Source organism: Fukomys damarensis, unplaced genomic scaffold, assembly GCF_012274545.1.
Source record: "Fukomys damarensis isolate Sample0158 unplaced genomic scaffold, DMR_v1.0_HiC HiC_scaffold_16, whole genome shotgun sequence".
NCBI classification, from domain to species: Eukaryota; Metazoa; Chordata; class Mammalia; order Rodentia; family Bathyergidae; genus Fukomys; species Fukomys damarensis.
In genome coordinates this window covers 21,655,360-21,672,594 of record NW_022900928.1, presented here as the reverse complement: position 1 = coordinate 21,672,594, position 17,235 = coordinate 21,655,360, and the positions used below count along the sequence as shown (strand labels likewise).

The 17,235-nt window shown below is 45.0% G+C and overlaps 1 protein-coding gene across 7 annotated transcripts in view; it reads left to right on the top strand.

Moving 5' to 3' along the window:
* Window positions 1-17,235, top strand: part of Ppfibp2 (PPFIA binding protein 2) — a 152,952-nt gene that overhangs the window by 1,052 nt on the left and 134,665 nt on the right. For 4 of the 7 annotated variants that reach the window (XM_010615962.3, XM_010615954.3, XM_010615960.3 and 1 more), the window contains exon 1: window positions 7-126. The exons of 2 other annotated variants lie outside the window; for them this stretch is intronic. The gene's annotated coding sequence lies outside the window, so the exon portion shown is untranslated. Of the gene's footprint in view, window positions 1-6; window positions 127-589; window positions 612-17,235 lie in introns of those variants that run through there. One more of the 7 variants, XM_010615957.3, reaches the window with a different exon arrangement.

Below are 17,235 nucleotides of genomic sequence, written 5' to 3'. Positions count from 1 at the left end.
CTCGGCAGTTGGTCGTGGCCGGTGACCTGTGCTGGCTTCTCGTCTCTGATGGTCGGAGGTGGGAGGGGCACGCAAGCGGCCCACACACCTGAGCCGCCCGGACCGGAGCCACTGCCCCGCATTCAGGTCAGTGGGCTTCCCCGATGCCCCGGGACTCGCCAGTGTCCATACTGGGCTTCCGACAGCGGCATTGCCCGGGGAACCCAGACCCCAGGTGCAAGAACCACAGGGGTCCTGGGGGTCAGTCAGTGATCTTCAGACCGGGAGCTGGTCCCAGGCGCGAGGTCGGGGACCTCACCCCCTTTACTGCTCAGAAGACTAAGAAGAGGGTGGGTAAATCCTGTGGGCTTGCTTGGAATCTCCACTCTTAACTTTCCGGGGGCCCGCGGGCCGACCGCGGTCTACAGGTGCCGGTGTGGCGCTTGTGACGCTGGCGGTTGTGCACCCTGGAGTTCTGGGTGGATATGGACGACCCAGCTCCGCTCCTGGAGCAGCGAAAACTAAAGAGCCCAAGGTGGTGTGGAAGCTTTAAGACATCGCTCAGGCAAATCTGTTCAACAGTGCGTGCGTCCCATGCTATTAATGCAAAATCGCAGTGTACTTTTCAAAAGGTCAGGCTGCAAGAGGGATGGTCCTGTTTAAAAGTGGGTCCTCCTCCTCTACAGATTCCAGACTTTTTTTTACTGAAAATAAGATTAAATATTTAAAGACCAGAACTTTCAAGTTTTGAGTAGGGCTCAAATACACTTTCTATTCAGTGCAAGTCTAACTTAGAACACCTGGATATTTGGTATAGATCTTTCCCTTTTCATATTTTAGTCTACCTCCTGTTTCTCTCTTCTCCCTCCTCCATCCTTACTTGATCGGTTGTAATACAAAACTGATGCGTTTACAGATTTTATGGTGTTCATTGTAAAGTTAAATATTCAATTTCAGAAAGGTAGTTGATCATAGACAAATAATTTTCAGACTATTTTCTACTAATTTTCATATATTCATATCCATATAGTCATAAATATAATTCAGCCTTCGGTTTTGGATTATTGGTAGGAGGAAAATACTAAATATTATTTGATTTAAAGTTAATTCTCGTGGGCTAAAGAAAGCTCATTTGAGTGAATATTGAGTTTAAATATGGATATTCTACTTACATACTTAAAGCACAATGAATGAGGAGATAAGGGAGATTAGTGAGGCTTTCACTATTGCATCCATATGAGATTTTATTTCACTTTTTGTTGTTGCTGAGGTGCTGGTTCCAGGGTCTTGCACATTCTAAGCAAGATTCTACCACTGAGCTACATCCCAGCCCTTCTACAACACATTTTAATTATTGCTAGTCGTGTTGCTTTGAGATTTAGTGATGTGCTAGTCACTAGCTTATTGGCTACTGGGATAGTGTCAGTAGTCTGTTCTTCACTGGGATAGCTAAGGCAAATGCATTATGACTGTAAGACTAATGGGAATGATATAAATGACGCGGGGGTAGGAACAAAGTTGTGGAAATTCCTCTTTCCTCTGAGCAGGAAGAGTCTGGATAATTTTTTTTAAAGGGGCGATGCATGTGATAAGCCTCGCAGGATTTCTCTTGAGTTTCTCCAGGTGGTGGCATGAAGGTAACCTGGGCTGTGAGAGGTGTGTAGACAGGCAGGCATGGATTAGCCTTAGGAATTAGCCAGTCGTCCAGGTTGGCTGCTATGGTGGGTGGTGGACAATGAGCTGATGGTTAGGACAGAACACGGTCTGGTCCCAGCTGGTCATAAAGGACTGGGACAGAAGTGTGGACTTCGTCTGAAGGGACAGTGTGGGGAATGGGAGTCGATATCAGAGAGACCTTGACTCTTCCAACTCCCTGTCTGACAGAAAATCCAGTAAATATTTGTGGAATGATTGGTTCAACACTAGAGCAGAGCTTCTCAAACCTCAGCAAGTCCAACTCCGCGAGGATCGTGCTCACATGTAGACTTTAAGGTCAGGTGTGGGGCCTGGCTTTCTGCATTTCTAATTTGGCAGGGAGGGTGCTTGTCACATCACCATGTGTGGCAAGGATGTAGAGTAATTTAGCAAACTAGTTGTGCTTCAGGATTGCCTGGGGAGCTTTGTAAACTATTCATATTTAGTAGGTCTGGGATATTTTTATAAAGTTCCCCCTGGTGGTTCTTCTAACTGCCAGATGGAAAGGGTGTAGTGGACTCAGTGTTTGGGAGGCAGTGACACTGGGCCTTGGAGGCCAGTTAGGAGTCTGGAAGGATGGGCAGGGTACAGATGGTAGGTGCGACTTTACTGTGGGCCTGAAAAGTGAATTTGGGTCAGGTAGAAGAGACCCTGGAAAGACAGAATTTGTAGGACAGGGCGCTAAGTAATGGGAGATGTCAGTCTCAGTCTACTGTAGACTGATCGGACAGGATAATAAAGAAGGGGAAAACAATTTTGGGAAAACTCGGCTTTGGTCATGGTGTTTGGTACACTGTTTAGACGTTAATGCTTGGAACGTTTTTAAAACTGACCGTTAGATTTTTCTTCCCCCATGATATATAAATCTTTTCATGATGCTCTCCTGCTTAAAATCCTCTTGTTGATCCCCTAATTGAAAATATAAGGAAGAGTTAAAACAGACACAACAGACAAGGTATTTAAATATTTATTAAGTCCCACAGATCATACACCCCCATTTGAGATGTGATAGTCATTGCCACTTGGTTAGGGCATATGTAGGCTGAAACTTCTGGCAGCTTTGTTTTTCCTGAGTCACTGTTTTCCTGCTTCCTCTTTCCTTAAGAGAGTTCCACTTTCCTTGGCCTTTATGTGTTTTAGTATCATTTTTTGTTTTGTTTTTGTTTTAGTACTTGATGGCATCTACATTACCCTGTTTTCACAGAACCTAGGAAGGCTGAAAGTTGAGCTATATCCTCATAATCCCTTATAGACTTTTTTTTTTTTTTTTAATGTGTGTGGTACTGCGGATTGAACTCAGGTCCTTTGCACTGAGCTACATCCTAGCTTTTTAAATTTTGGTACAGGATCTTGCCTAATTGTTTAGGCTGGGCTCAAACTTACAGTCCTCTTGCCTTAGTCTCTAGAGTAGCTGAGCACCACCACCTCATCCTTACGCACTCTTAAAGGCAGACCTGTTGGAATTTGTGGGTTTCCCCAAGCCCAGTCTTACCTCCACACATCACAGAGATTCTGCCCTGGAACGATCTATTGAGCTTTAGGCCCAGATCTCTTTAAGGCCTCTAAAGTGCCCAGGTGCTACCTACTCTGAGCTGTATCTTTAGCAAATTGACAATTTCTAATGGCCTTAACTTCATCAGTTCAGTGCTCCGTGGAAATCCTTGCCTTCATCTCCTCTGTATCTCTGTAACATGCATACATATACATTTATGTACACTTAGAGCTGAGCATAAGTAGTGCAAAAACCTCACTACCCTATTCCACACTGTGTGGTAATCTTGGCCTCTAGCACATCTGTAGATACCAATGGGATAGGATGACCTCTTTGATAGGATAGAGCACTGATGGCAAACCCATGGCATACATGTTGGTGTTTTTTCTTTAAAGTTAATGTGAGAGCTGTGTTTTCTAAACTAGAGACTCAGTATTCAGGCTTAATTGCAGTGTTGGTACTTTGTAATAAATCAGTGGGTTTTGGGTTGCAGTCTGGTACTTGGTCTCTACAAGGTTTGCTATCCCTGGGATAGATTAGCATATTTGTAAGATCTTCCAGGCTATGTAGAAGCTGGCCCTAATTTTGCTTTTCATCTCCATCTCCATGTTTCCCAAACTGAGGACATCAACAATTTCTATTCTTGTGATCTTCTTTGTTTTTTGAGACAGGGTCTCTCTATGTAGTTCAGACTGCCCTGGAACTCGCTGTGTAGCCCAGGCTGGTCTCGAACTCACAGTGATCCTCCTGCCTCAGCCTCCTGAGTGCTGGGATTACAGGCGTGTGCCACCATGCCCGGCTGATGCACTTTGCCTTTGTACATACCACTTACACTTCCAAGGTGTCTGGAGCAGACATCCTAGGTCTGCTCAGGATAGACAAACTCTTACTAATCCTTCAGGATGTGAATCAAACCTGTGAAACCTGCTCACCCTCCAGTCTTTTTATTCTTCTTGTATATATGGATCACAAATTCAGATCTCTGTGGTTCTACTCAGTGCCTATTTGCATGTTCCTTTCCATGCTCTGAGCTGCATCAACTCTTGTGTCCAGCCGCATACTTTGCAGATATTCAGGAAGAATTTATGGTTCTACCATGTAGCTGGCTTTGGGATAAATAATAAAGAGGGAAAGGGATGGGTCATTTTGTGTGGGAGGTGAGGGAAGATTGGGGAGAACAGGCCCAAAGAGGAGTGGGGTGCATTTAGTGAGGGACTTGAGGTAAGGTGGGAACAATGGGAGAGGAGAGGCTGGAGCCTCAGCAGGACCTTCTGAAAGGTGGAGCCAAAGAATTTACATTTTATTCTTATGATATTCAAGATTTTTGAATATGGGAAAGGTACGATGAAAACCATCAGGGGGATTCTGGTCTTCAGAGGGCAGGATGGAGGGACAGAAATGGCCTTCAGTGAGGACAAGCTATTGGAGATACCCATGGAAATAGATCAGAGCTTAAATCAAGGCAATAGCAATAGAGAGGAGGGAACAGATGGAAGTAAGCTTGCCAGCAGGATTTGGTGACTGATTGGATTTGAGGGAGACAGAAGAGAGTCAAATTGGACATTGACATTTTGTGCTAATTTGCTGGAGAAGAATGAAGCAATTGTGAGTAGTATGAGAGCACGGAGGAACTTCTTGGAAGGGAGAAGGGAAAAGAGGGGCATTGATTCCTTTTGGAATCAGAAGGGATTTTTGGGTACTTTCTTGCTTGCTCTGTTTTTTGATTTATTTTGTTTTGTTTTGTTTTGTTTTGGTACTGGGGATTGAACTCGGGTCCTTGCACTTGCAAGGCAGGCCACCGAACCACTGAGCTAAATCCCTGGCCCTCTTGCTTGCTCTGTATGTGCTCTCCCCTCTTTACATTTTTACCCAAGAGGATGATGAAACTCAAAGAACCTGCCCAAGGTCTCCCAGCTCTTGGTGGCAGAACCCAGGCCTCCTGGTCAGGGATTCTACCATGTAGCACAGTGAGCTTGGCCAGAGGAAGCTACCAGACGGACCAGATGGAGATTGCATCAGGCAAAATGGAAATGAGACCAGATTGGGGTGAATTGAATCTGTGGAACAGCTAAATTGGTGTCACAAAGGTCAAAGACTCAAGGAATATCTGCTAGCACAAAGTGCCAGCGGGGCCTGAAAGCCCATGAGGTACTATATATGGGGTTGATGAGGTTGAGAGTGCTTTTATACTGTCAGAACTTTATACCTGTTATGTTCAATATGATGCATGTGTATTTACTGAATTTTGGGGGCGTTGAAACCACCATCGAATTTGCCTATTCCATGGAAAGCTGTATTCCACTGTCTAAACACCTTTGTCCACTCAGACAAATTTTAGGAATACATCAGCCAGTTTGTAAGAAGTTATGGGGATAGGAGTAGGAAGGAGCCATCAGGAGTTTCTCCAGCTAGGGGTCTGTATAGGGCCAGAGGCAGGGATCCAAATGACTGAGGGCCACACCTGTCATTTACAAGACAGGATTTTGTCTAGACTCTGCACTACTGCCGAGAGACTGGCTGAGGCTGGAGTTTCCCTCTCTTCTTCATCTTTCCTTTGTGTACCTTTCTGCCCAGCCAAACTTTGCACACTGCAACCTTCCAGCATGAAATCTTGCCTTTGTCAGGGACCCTAACACAGTGGTCACTTCAGTTTGCTAAGGCAGTGATGGGTTAATGCATGAGAAATATTTACATTATCACTTGACCAATTATTCATGGAATATTGGGATTCAACTTTGAGGGAAAACTCCATTGATTTGTAGCTGTGTGTGTGTGTGTGTGTGTGTGTGTGTGTGTAGCACTAGGGGTCTGGACATTGAGCTACATTGTCAGCCTGTTTTATTTTTTTTAATTTGGGGACTTGGTCTCAGTAAGTTGCCCAGGCTGGTCTTGAATTTGCAGTCCTCCTGTCTCAGGCTCCCATAAGCATGTCCCACCATGCCTGGCTTCTAAGCTGCAAATTCTACCTTATCTTCTTCTGAGGTTATATGTGTACACACACACACACACACACACACACACACACACACACCCCTCTCATGGTAAAGCAACAGGTACAGACATAAATTGCAAACTTGAGAATTTGGTTACCCAAAGCTTAAGTATGTCTTATGCAGAGGTAGGTGGGTGGAGAAGCTGTTAACAAATCTCTAGAGAGAGATTAGTTAACCCAGGTACAGCTGTGGGAAATAGATCCTCCAGGGCCTCTCCCCTGGCCTACAGCTGCTGTGGCATTTCCAGCGGACTGTGCTTTGATTATATTTGTTTCTCTCTGGGCATGAGGATGGTATAGGGAAAGAGTGATCTAAATCCCAAGGTTTTTCTGCCTGCTTAAGGATAGGCAATGCTTATTGATTGCTGGGAGGGTATTCAGTGGGACAATCAGATCTACTGTCCCAGCTCTTTGGGTAAAGTTGTGTACCAGTTACATGTAGCTGGATTTCTCTGGCTGGGCAGGGACCACTTTGAGCTGAAGGGCCATTCCTGTGATGGCAGTATTTGTCCCAAGACATCTTCTTAGCAAACTTCTTTAACTTATTCCTGCCAGAAAGACTCAGAGAACCCTGCCGTAAGGATCCCCTTGGTTGACAACCATGACTGTGTGTGTGTGTGTGTGTGCACGCGCGCGCGCGTGTGTGTGTGTGTGTGACAGACTGAGAGAGGTGTAGGGAGCAAGAGATCTCTTGTAGGGACTAATGAAACAGACAAGGGCAGAGCAGCAGATCAAACTAAGAAGATGTTGCTTGTGTCCAGGACAACTTCCCTCAAGGATAACAGGTTCCTTCTTCCTATGCAAGGCCTTGTTTCCCCTAAATCAAAGAGGTGTTTTGGACAAGTAGCTAGCTCAATGCTCGATAGCTTCATGCAACAGTGGAGTTATCAGGCCTCACAGAAAACTCTCCAGCGATCTAGAGATGTGAAGAGAGTGGAACCTCCAGCTTGTTTCTTCTTCTTCCTTTTTTTTTTCTTTTGGTTTCACTGAGTTGCCCAGGCTGGCCTTCACTCATGTGATCCTCCCACGTCAACTTCCCAAAAGCTGGGATAATAGGCATGCACCATACCTAGTTTCATGTTGGAAGCTTTGATAAAGGGTTTGTCTCATGAGTTAGGGATGTTATTCCCTTTTATGAGAAGGAAACATATATCTTTTCAATGTTGGGAATCAAACCCAGGACTTTGTGTGTGCTAGGGAAGTGCTGTATCACTGAGCTACACCCCTAGTGCTGGGAAATAGATTTTTGAAAGTTCGAAATCATTTGATTTAATCTTATTTATTGTCCATATGGATGCTTTTGAGAGTGACGGGAGGAGGAAGATAAGTGCTAAACTACATGGACCCTGGGAAGATGGGACTGTCCCAGGCACAGGGATGTCGGCATCAAACTCATAAACAGGGTTTAAAATTCCAAATTCTGTGAGCACCCCAGGCATGCAAGGGGAGAGGGGATAATGGGGAGTGGATTGGCATGGGGATAGGTCAGAAATTAGAGCATGATTTTGGTGGGAATGGCAGTTCTTCAACATTTTATGAGATTAAAGCAACAGTTCTCGGCTCTGACACTAATCTTGCCTGGATGTCACGAAAAAGCTTTATTACAAAAGCTCCTCCGGTGGCCAAGACATCTGGTTCCTCAGCACAGCGTTGCTCACCTAGTAACAGCAACAACAGATTTGAGCACTGGTGCTGCACAATTTCCAGGGTGGGCATTATTGTCCTGCTTCTGGAGAGGAGGAAACTGACTCCTCCTGCTCCCTACCCCATTCCTTCCTGGTGGGCAACAGGTTTTCTCTACCATTAGGGCTTGACCTCCCTGACACTTGAGGACCCTGGTAGCTCTAGAATGGGGGCTGTGAATTAGACAGTCCTCCATGTTGCTGTTGCTGGCTTGGGCAAGTCTTTTCACCTCTCTGAGCTTTACGTTTAAACAGTAACAGACCCACTGTGATTAAATGAGACGATGCAATCAGCATCATTGATTACACTGCTGAGCACATCATAGACACCCAAACGGTACTGTCATTATTACTTTTCTCTTCTCAGGGAGCCCTGTCAAAAAAAACCCTCATACAGAGGGTTTATCCTGAGCTATCCATGGGGAGTAGTATTGTCTGGGCACTGAAAGGGTAGCCATAGTGAGCAGAAAGCCCAGGAGGTAGAAGTGCATGGCAGGATGGGTAGTAACCTGGTTTCAGAGGGCTGGTCACTAACATGCAGGATAGGGGCAGTACACGGAGAGAGCTCAGAGCCTACACCAGCTCAATGAGATGTGGCAGGTAAGTGCAGAGTCCTGCCCCTTGGCTCCCAAAATCAATTTGTGTGTGTCCTATGAGTCCATGTGGAAAGCCCACACAAATTGGCTAAGCTTGGCTATAGTAATAGAAATCCTGAGTTTAGGCTTGGTAAGGGATCTTTTCCCTGCATTGGTCAGGACTGGTCATACCTAAGGCAAGTGGGAGAGGGATCCCAGAGGCTGCAAAGCCCTGGCAGAATCTAAGAACAGACAGGAAGACACAGGGATGTAGCTGCTATTTTCCTGTGGGTATGGGAATTATTGCTCAGAGGGCAGAGTTGAGGAGCCACAGTAGTGAAGGTTGAGGGAATTAAAGAGGAGGCAGATTTTAGTGTGAGATGATGCCATAAACATTCCATAGCCCAAGTTTGTCTCTACAGCTGAGCAGTTGTCTTGGAGCATGTATTGGAGGGTATTTGAAAAGGGTATTTATTGCTCAGGTGGTAATGACTAGGAGTTTGTGAAATAACATGGGAGGCGGGTTGTGCTGAATGATTATATGCATAACTAAAAGAACTGCAGGACTTTTACAGAACAGGCTTTGTGAATCAACTAATTGGGAGTGTGGGAACCGGGTCCTAAGGAGTTAGAACACATGTGGTTCTAGAGCAGGTGTGAAGGAAGAGAATACCTAAGGCTCTCTGATCAATCAAATGCCATGGGTTAAAGGGCATGGGCTTCTCTTATGTAATTGAGCAAACAGATAAAGAAATAATGAGGAAACTTACCTAGAGTCCTCCCATTGTTTGTTTGTTTGTTTTGGTACCGGGGCTCAAACTTGGGACCTTGTGCTTGCAAAGCAGGCAGCAGCATCACAGAGCTAAATCCCCGGCCCCTCCCATAGTGTTAAAAGTTGAACAGTGTGGGACTATAGATGGTGGGCTTGAGTGCCAAGCTAAGAAGCTGGACTTTATCCTGTCATGATGGAGAATAATTAATAACTTCAGAGCAGCAATGACTTAAGGCAAATGTGGGGTGGAGTGAGGATGTGAGGCTAGAGAAAGGCAGCTGTGTAGAAGCTCCCCAATCCCAAGTCACAGGCTGAACAGCCCACTTAATGATGGGTCAGGAGAGAGGAAATGCCTTTTTGGGTTGAAACTCTGAGGCTATGATCCTCAGGAAGTGATGTACTGTCTGTATTCTCTGCCGCCTCCTTTGGACTAATCACTAGACTAGAAATTGAAGGCTCTTGCGGATTCATGGACCACCCTGCAAAGACTAAGAATATAGCATCTTGGCACCCGGAGAGCCAGAGCATGTGGTCTTAGGCATTGGGCTCCTAGCATCCAGGAGAATATGTGTCTTAGTTACTCTTCTCATTGCTGAGACAAAGTACCCAACACCTATAAGTGAAAGGAGGAGATGTTTATTTAGCTCAGAATTTGTAGAGGCTTCACAGTTCATAGTTGGCTGGCTCCAAGGCAGGGTAGTATGGTAGAGGGCATCACAGAGGAGAAACGGTCCATGGCAAACAGGGCAGGCAGACAGAAACAAGCATCAAACAAGTGACAAGCGACCTGTGGCCCTCTTTGTATGCCTTGCATCTTTTCCAGTCCACCGACCTTAGGGTGGATAGCACTCACACCCATGGTGGGCCACCCTTAATCCACCCTTAATCCAGAACTATGCCAAAACAATCTGTGGACTGATTTAGTAATCACATACCCTTGATCCCAGTATGACACAGCCAGATCCAGCCACATCCAAAAGGCTTGCTTATGACCACATGAGGCTTTGGGAGGATATCTTGACATAAACCATAGCAGTATGGCAGGTACAGAAATGAAGGGGGGCTGTGTGGTCTGAGACACTGGGCTCACAGCATCCAATAGATGATGGGCATAAAATGGAATGATTCAGAAGAGCATTGATGAAAGCAATGCAGAGTCTGACTTGCAGCCTGGGCCACAGTGCAAGGTTCCAGCCCCAGGAGGAGGCAGGGAAGGGTTGTGGGCACTAGGGCTTTCTTCAAGTATGCTGAGGTTTTGGGTGGGGTGCAGTTGATGGGAAGATGGAGAGCTTTGTGGTTAAGCCACGTGGATGTCTGAAGGCTAGGATATCCTGGTCTGGTGGCAGAGAGGGAGCCTGGCAGCCCTAGAATCAGAAGTGGCCTGCTGGGTCTAGAGAAACTGTCATCCTTTTAGAGCATAATTCCTGAGTATTCTGCAGCTAATAGGCCATGGCCTCATTGATTATTTTGGTCACTAAATACTTTTCTAAGTATCCTCTTCCCTGAGAGCTATGGTGGCAGGAACAGGAGATGAACAAGACTTGTCTCCTTACCTGAATGGAACTTAAAGAATGTGCCCCTCACTAAAAACAGGCTTCAATAACCACTAACAAAAATAGTACTCAGAGAAAGAGGAGGTTGGGCCTGCTGATCAGTGGCCTTTGAGTTGTGCCTTGGAGGAAAGACAGAGAGGCTGGAGACTCCCTTTTCTATGGAGGTGAAGGAAATTGGCAGAGAGAACAACCACACAAAAAGAGTCATGGGGAATGGAAATTAAGGGGCATGTGTAGGAAAAAAATTCAGTGCTTAGATTTGGCTAGATCTAAGGAGTAATGAGGTGAGATAGGGCACCAGAGATTGGCCATTACCATTTATTAAATACCAACCCTGACTCAGGCATTGGGCGCAGAGTCTGTCTATACTCACTTAAATCTCAACAGCAGCCTTTATGAGCTTTAAGTCGGGAGGAGTGTAACAGACTCCAGTAAGATTCATGACTCTCTCAAGGTTCTATAGCTGGTGAGTACCAAAATTACATTTATGCTCAGTCTACCTAACTCCAAACTCAGGTTTTTTCCACCTATCTTGCCACCATGGTTAGAGTCCAGATTCTTCAGAGTCCATTACAGGGAAGACTTTTTTTTTTTTTTTTTTTTTTTAATCATGATGAGGCAAGAAAATGGTTAGTCAACACCTGTGAGACCACATTAACCTTCTAGAGACCCTTGGTGGACGTGAAGCACCTCCCAGCCCCAGTTCCTGTTTGTATACACATATGTCTCTGTAAAACTGTAAGATGGTGTATAGAAACTTTTCATCTCTGACTGCTATAGGCAGTTTGTGAATTCTTGGCTGATTCCTCATTTTTATCCCCACTGAAGAAAACATATTAAAATGGGACTAGATAACCCTATTCTCTAATTTATACAAAATGCTTTTTAGCCTTAATTATTTTATCATTAATAACAAGTCATTTACAACCAACCTCACCTGTTTGGGACCCCAGAGTATCATCCTTGAAGGATGTTTAGCAAAAGCAGTGCTCCAGAGTGTTGGAAAGGTACAGTGAGGGATGAGAGTCAGAGAAACCTGTGGCCCAGGTGGGACTGTGGGGGTGGAGAGGAGGAACCAATGCAGTTCTGTGAGTGTTTGCTGAGAGCCTGTCCTTGCAAGGGTGTGGAGTGGGGTGCTGGGAAACCTGTGTGAAAGGACAGCATTGTTTCCATGGATGGCATGTTCAGGCCCTGCACAGGTGTTGGTGGGGGCTGCCTGCTCACATCATCCTATGTCCTATAGAGCCAGTCAGTCCTTATTATTGAGCAGGTCTGCCTAACACCCAATCTTCTGTCCAGCTTGGCCCTCCTCTTGGAGCTCAAAACCCAGGTTTGGCCTGGAAACTGCACCTTGCTTTTGTCCTCAGGGTGGACTTGGTCCTTCAGGCTTTCTGAAAGGAAGCTTTCTCTCAGCTCCAAACTTCTGAGAAGACCAGCTGGGGAGGCCTCACCCCACTGAGTAAGATGCAGTGATTTTGCAGAGAGAAGAGATAGGGTGGTGTCTGCACTGCCGTGACTTAAGATTCACATTAACAGGACATTTCACTGGGGAGAGCTCCACCTACTGAAAAGAAGTGCTGTGAAGACCATTAAGAATGACTCCAGTATCACAGACCCCTGTCAAATGTCATGATCACCGATTTTGAAAGAAATTTTAAAATCAAGTGATAATTTGATGAAGAATCGTGTTCATGAGAAGGATCCAATGACCTTGTGTGAATCGTGTCTCATAACGTCACTGTTAAACACTGTGTGGAAACTTTCCCCTAGTAACTCCTGGTGTGACTGCCTATCTGCTATAGTTGTCTCTATTAGAATGTGGTGTCCACGAAAAACAGTTTTCAGGTCTCTCTTTGACAGTAGCACAACTCATTTGTCTTCTGTCAAGGCCATCTCTGGAGTTAATCTGGGCATGCTCAGGACCAGTGTATGGGCCAGGGACCTACTGCTCCAAGGCCAAAGCCAGCTGTAAATGCAGTCAGCACTTGGTGCTTTTCCTCTTTGTCTCCACAGAACCCAGCTTCAGCTTTAACCTCTGTGTCTAGGGCTTTCCAAATCCATATGCCTAGCTCTGATGTCTCTGTACCTTTCCCTAAATGGCCACTGGGCACCATAGACTTGGAATATTCTCTGCTCTTAAGCAGGGTCCCCTGATAAGGCTCTGAGGGAAATGACTGAGGAAGGTACATAGGGGTTTTAAAAGTGGGCTTATGATCTATAGGAAATTTTCAGTTCTGGAAGGCCCAATGGCCCTGACCTCACTGTCCTTTTACCAGGTACTGCTAAAGAGACCCAACAATCCCACACTATGTACACTATGTTTAAGCTCTTATACCCTCATGGTCTGCCTATATTGAGACTTGGCCACTTCTCAAAGGGAGTCCACAGCGTATATTTTTCCCCCAGTTCCAACATTTACCGCATAGAGAAGAGCCTTGATCAAGTCTATCTTCTGGGATTCTGTAGTTAGTGAATATGTTCTTTTACGTGGAAAGAGGTGGGATGTTGCATATTTACTGGGCCAAATGCTAAGTGGACAGTTTATCCTGTCCTTTGTCTCAGTGCACTGATCAGTTCTGTATGAAGCAGGTGTAATACCCATTCTGTAATACCTGAGATATTAATATATATTATCTAAGGTAAAAATGATTTGTTTAATGAATGATACAGCTAAGATTTAAATTCAAGTCAGTCTGACCTTGCTAGGATCTGAATGTTTATGAGCTCCCAAACTCTCTATGTTTAAATCCTAACCCCCAAGGTGATGGATGGAATTTTAAGGTGATTAGGTCATGAAAGTAGAGCCCTTGTGAATGGGATTAATCACTTTGTAAAGGAGAGTTGAGAGTGCTAGCTAGTCCTTTCCACTCTGTGAGTGGACCGCCAGAGAGCACCATCTATGAATCGGAACATGGGCCCTCATAATACACTGAATCTTATAGAGCCTGGATCTTGGAGTTCTTAACCTCGGGAACTGTGAGAAATAAACTCGCGTTGTTTATAAGTTACCTACCAGCAGTTGGAAGGGACTACCACAAAGCTGGACTTTTTCTGCTGCACCTGCAGCTCTTGTTCTTTAGAGTTAGACACCCCTCCTCACTAGTACGAAAAACACCTCAGAAGGTTCAAGGCTGGGTTGAGATAGGATGTGGGAATTGCTGTCTGAACTACCACACTCTTGTGGCTCTTTTGAGTCATATAGATCTCTACACCTTTTGCTTCTCCTTTGAGTCTGAAGGACTGTTTGGATCTCTTCTATAAAAAAAAAAATAAAGCTCTGATTTATGGAATTGGTGAAGAAGAACAGAGAGAAGGGCCCAGGAAATTTTCAGAGGTTCCCATTCACCTGGGCTTCAGCTCACAAACTTCCTGGAAGTTTGAGCCCCAGAGAAGGGGTTACCTAATATAGTGTTAAGTCTCCTATAGGCTTGTTCTTGGTGTGCAGTGGCATGTGTGCAAAAGGGGGATTACTGTATCACTTTTTGGGGGGAATTCTGTAAGTCATCCTGTGGCTTCAGAGCTCTGGGGGAGGGAAGTGATCTGAGTGACAAGTGTCTTGTGACTGGCCCGTTGAGGTTAGGGGACTAGCCTCTACCCACTTCCCTCCGTCTACTCACATACTAGAGTTGTTGAATTGGGTTGAAGAACAGAGGGTGGGTTCTTTGAATGCAGCTTAATAGCTGATCATTTTGTGGGGTGTAAGGATTTCCTCTGCTCAGCATCGTGAAGTCTAGCCTGACTACATTGTCTTCATCCCCAGGTGTGAGAACTGACTTATAAAGAACTAGATAAAGAAATATAAAGAACTGTCCTTACCTGGATGTCATTTAATGTCTGGGAATGTCATGCAAGCATCTCCATTGGACTAAGAGGGAGGAAACACCAACCAGTGGATCAAAAACCAACAGCTGTGGAGAGGAGGCTGCCTTCTACCTCTAGCTTTTCCCAGCTGTCTGTCCAAGATCAGATGAGTGCCTGTATGAGTCTCCTTGGCTGCCAAAACAAAGTACCATAGGCTCAAGCAGAAGGAACTCATTTTCTCACACTTCTAAAGCCCCGAAGTCCAAGATCAAAGCATTAGCAGGGTTGGTTTCTCTTTGACTTGCAGATGGCCATCTTCCCCCTTTGTCTTCAATGGTCCTTCCTTTGTACCTATCTGTGTCCTAACCTTTTTCAGTAACACCAGTTATTTTGGATTAGGGCCTACCCCAATTTAATTACTTCTTTAAAGACCTTCCTTGCAACTATAGTCTCATTCTGAGGTTAGGAGTTCAGTGTATCAGTTTGAGGGGACACAATTCGGCCCATAAGAGGGTGTTTCCAAAATTCTCAGTGAACAGGTTCAGTGTCATGATGAAAGACAGAGAGGCACTCACTGCTGGTCCTGCCAAGCTGAGGACCAGAAGAGGACAGTAGACAGCCTAGCCCATAGGAGAAACTTGATTGTCCTTATGGAGAGGCTTAACCTAGAAAAGCGTGGGGCTGGGCCTGGCCCTCTGGCAGCAGTGGGTTCTGCCCAGTGTCTTCATCTGGCTCCCATGTGGTTCTCTGCCTTCCAGTGAAGGCACAGCTGCAACACCGACTAACTGGCTTTTCCTTCTGACAGAGGCAGAAACTGGCTGTTGAAGACAGCACACACAGGCTAGACTTTAAGGAAATTCTTTGGTTTCCTGCTAGTGTTTTTAATCTGTTTTTGAGACTGGGCCTTGAGGTGTTCCTAGGCTGCTCTCAAACTCCTGAATCCAAAGGATCAGATCCTCTATCCTCAGCCTCCCAAGAAGCTGGAACTATAGATATGTGTCACTGCACTCAGCTCTGTTTATTATTTTTTTAATCCAAAAGGAAAACCATTGCACTGAATCAAAATTAAATTATTCAACAAGTGTTGAAATGAAGTTTAAAAATACTGAATAAATTTTGATTAATTCAATTAGTATTTACCTACAGTCTGCCAAATTCTGAGGCCAGACCTCCTGTGGGCAGCTAGAGAGGCTCGTAGGAGGTAGCCTGCTGCAGACTAAAATTTTGCATGAGCCCCTAAATACTCTAATATAATAGAGAAAGCATGCCAATTCAGACCTGTTTTTTCTTGTTGCTTAGCATTCTAAAATAATGGAATGAGGAGAAAGGCCTGGTTTTATCATCTGTCAGGGGAAGCTACATCCTTTGCTCTTGTTTGTGCTTTGGGAGTTATTTGCATTCATCATTTGTCTCCTGCTCATGCCAAGCCCAAGCACAGCCAAGTTCCCCTTTCCTCTGAATATCAGGCTGCAACCAGCAACCCTTGTTTCAAAATGCTGGCCAAAGTCACATGCCTTCTCCCTTCTCTCTCTGCTGAGATAAACACTCACTATCTACCTGTGTCTGGTTCTGTGCTGGGCCCTGAGATACGTAGAGAAATAATGTTGCTATCATTCTTAGAAATAATATAAACACAGTCAGATCCAGGTAAGACAGGAGCAGAGAATGGAGTCATCTAGCATCTTCAGGGACTGAAGATTGTGATGTCAGGAAAGGCCTTGTGGAGGTCGTGCATATGGATAAGGCCTTAGAATGGGTGAGACTTGCAAGTATGTAAATGGATGAAGTGGAGAAAATGGACGGGAAGGCCTTCCTGATTTGGAGGTGGGAAGTGGTGCAGTGTGGCTGGGACTCAGCTTGCTGAGATGTATAGCTGGAAAGTGAGCCATGTTGGAGAATTTTGGCTTCACTGCAAAATGAGACTTTTTTCTCTAGAAGCCATGGGGAGCCAGCTGTGGAATGTTTAGGAGCCAGGGAGTGATGTCCTAACTCTATGGGACCTGCTCTGCCTGTATTTGGGAGGATGGATTTGGCCAGAGGTAGGAACCAGGGAAGGCAGTCGTTGCAGTTTGAGAGGTGATGATATTCCCAGCTATGGCGGGTGGGAGGTTGTTGGATATTAGAACCTGTTCAGGGAGTCTGAATGACACTGTAGAAAGAGTACCAGATGAGTCATCAGGAATTTAGGTTTTGAATCTCAGTTCTGCTGCAAGGAAAGGTGGCATTTTATGTACTACCTTCCCTACCCTCCAAGAAGCCCAGAGCTCTATTGGATGGGTTTTTCTTTTTAATTTTAAATTAAAACAACAACAACAACAACTCCAGGATATACTAAGGTAGAGGGAATAGTATGATAAATCCTCTTACCCATCAGCCAGCTTCAACAATAAATAACCCTTGCTGTTACTCTTTTCTTTTCAGAGGTGCTCTTTGAGTTAAAATTTTTAGGAAGCACTCAATTTGAGGTTACACAGGAAACATTTCTCTGAATCTGCCTCTGATTGGGTTGAGGCAATGAAATGATATCACGTCCATTTGTTCCTCCCTGGAGGTAAATGTTCGTGTGTGTGTGCGTGCGAGCGTGTGTGTGCATGTGTTGTGCACACATGCAAGTGTTGACTGCTGCATGGAAGAAAATGAAGATTTCCTTTGTTTTTTTGTTTTGCTTTTCTTTTTTTTTTTTTTTTTTTATTT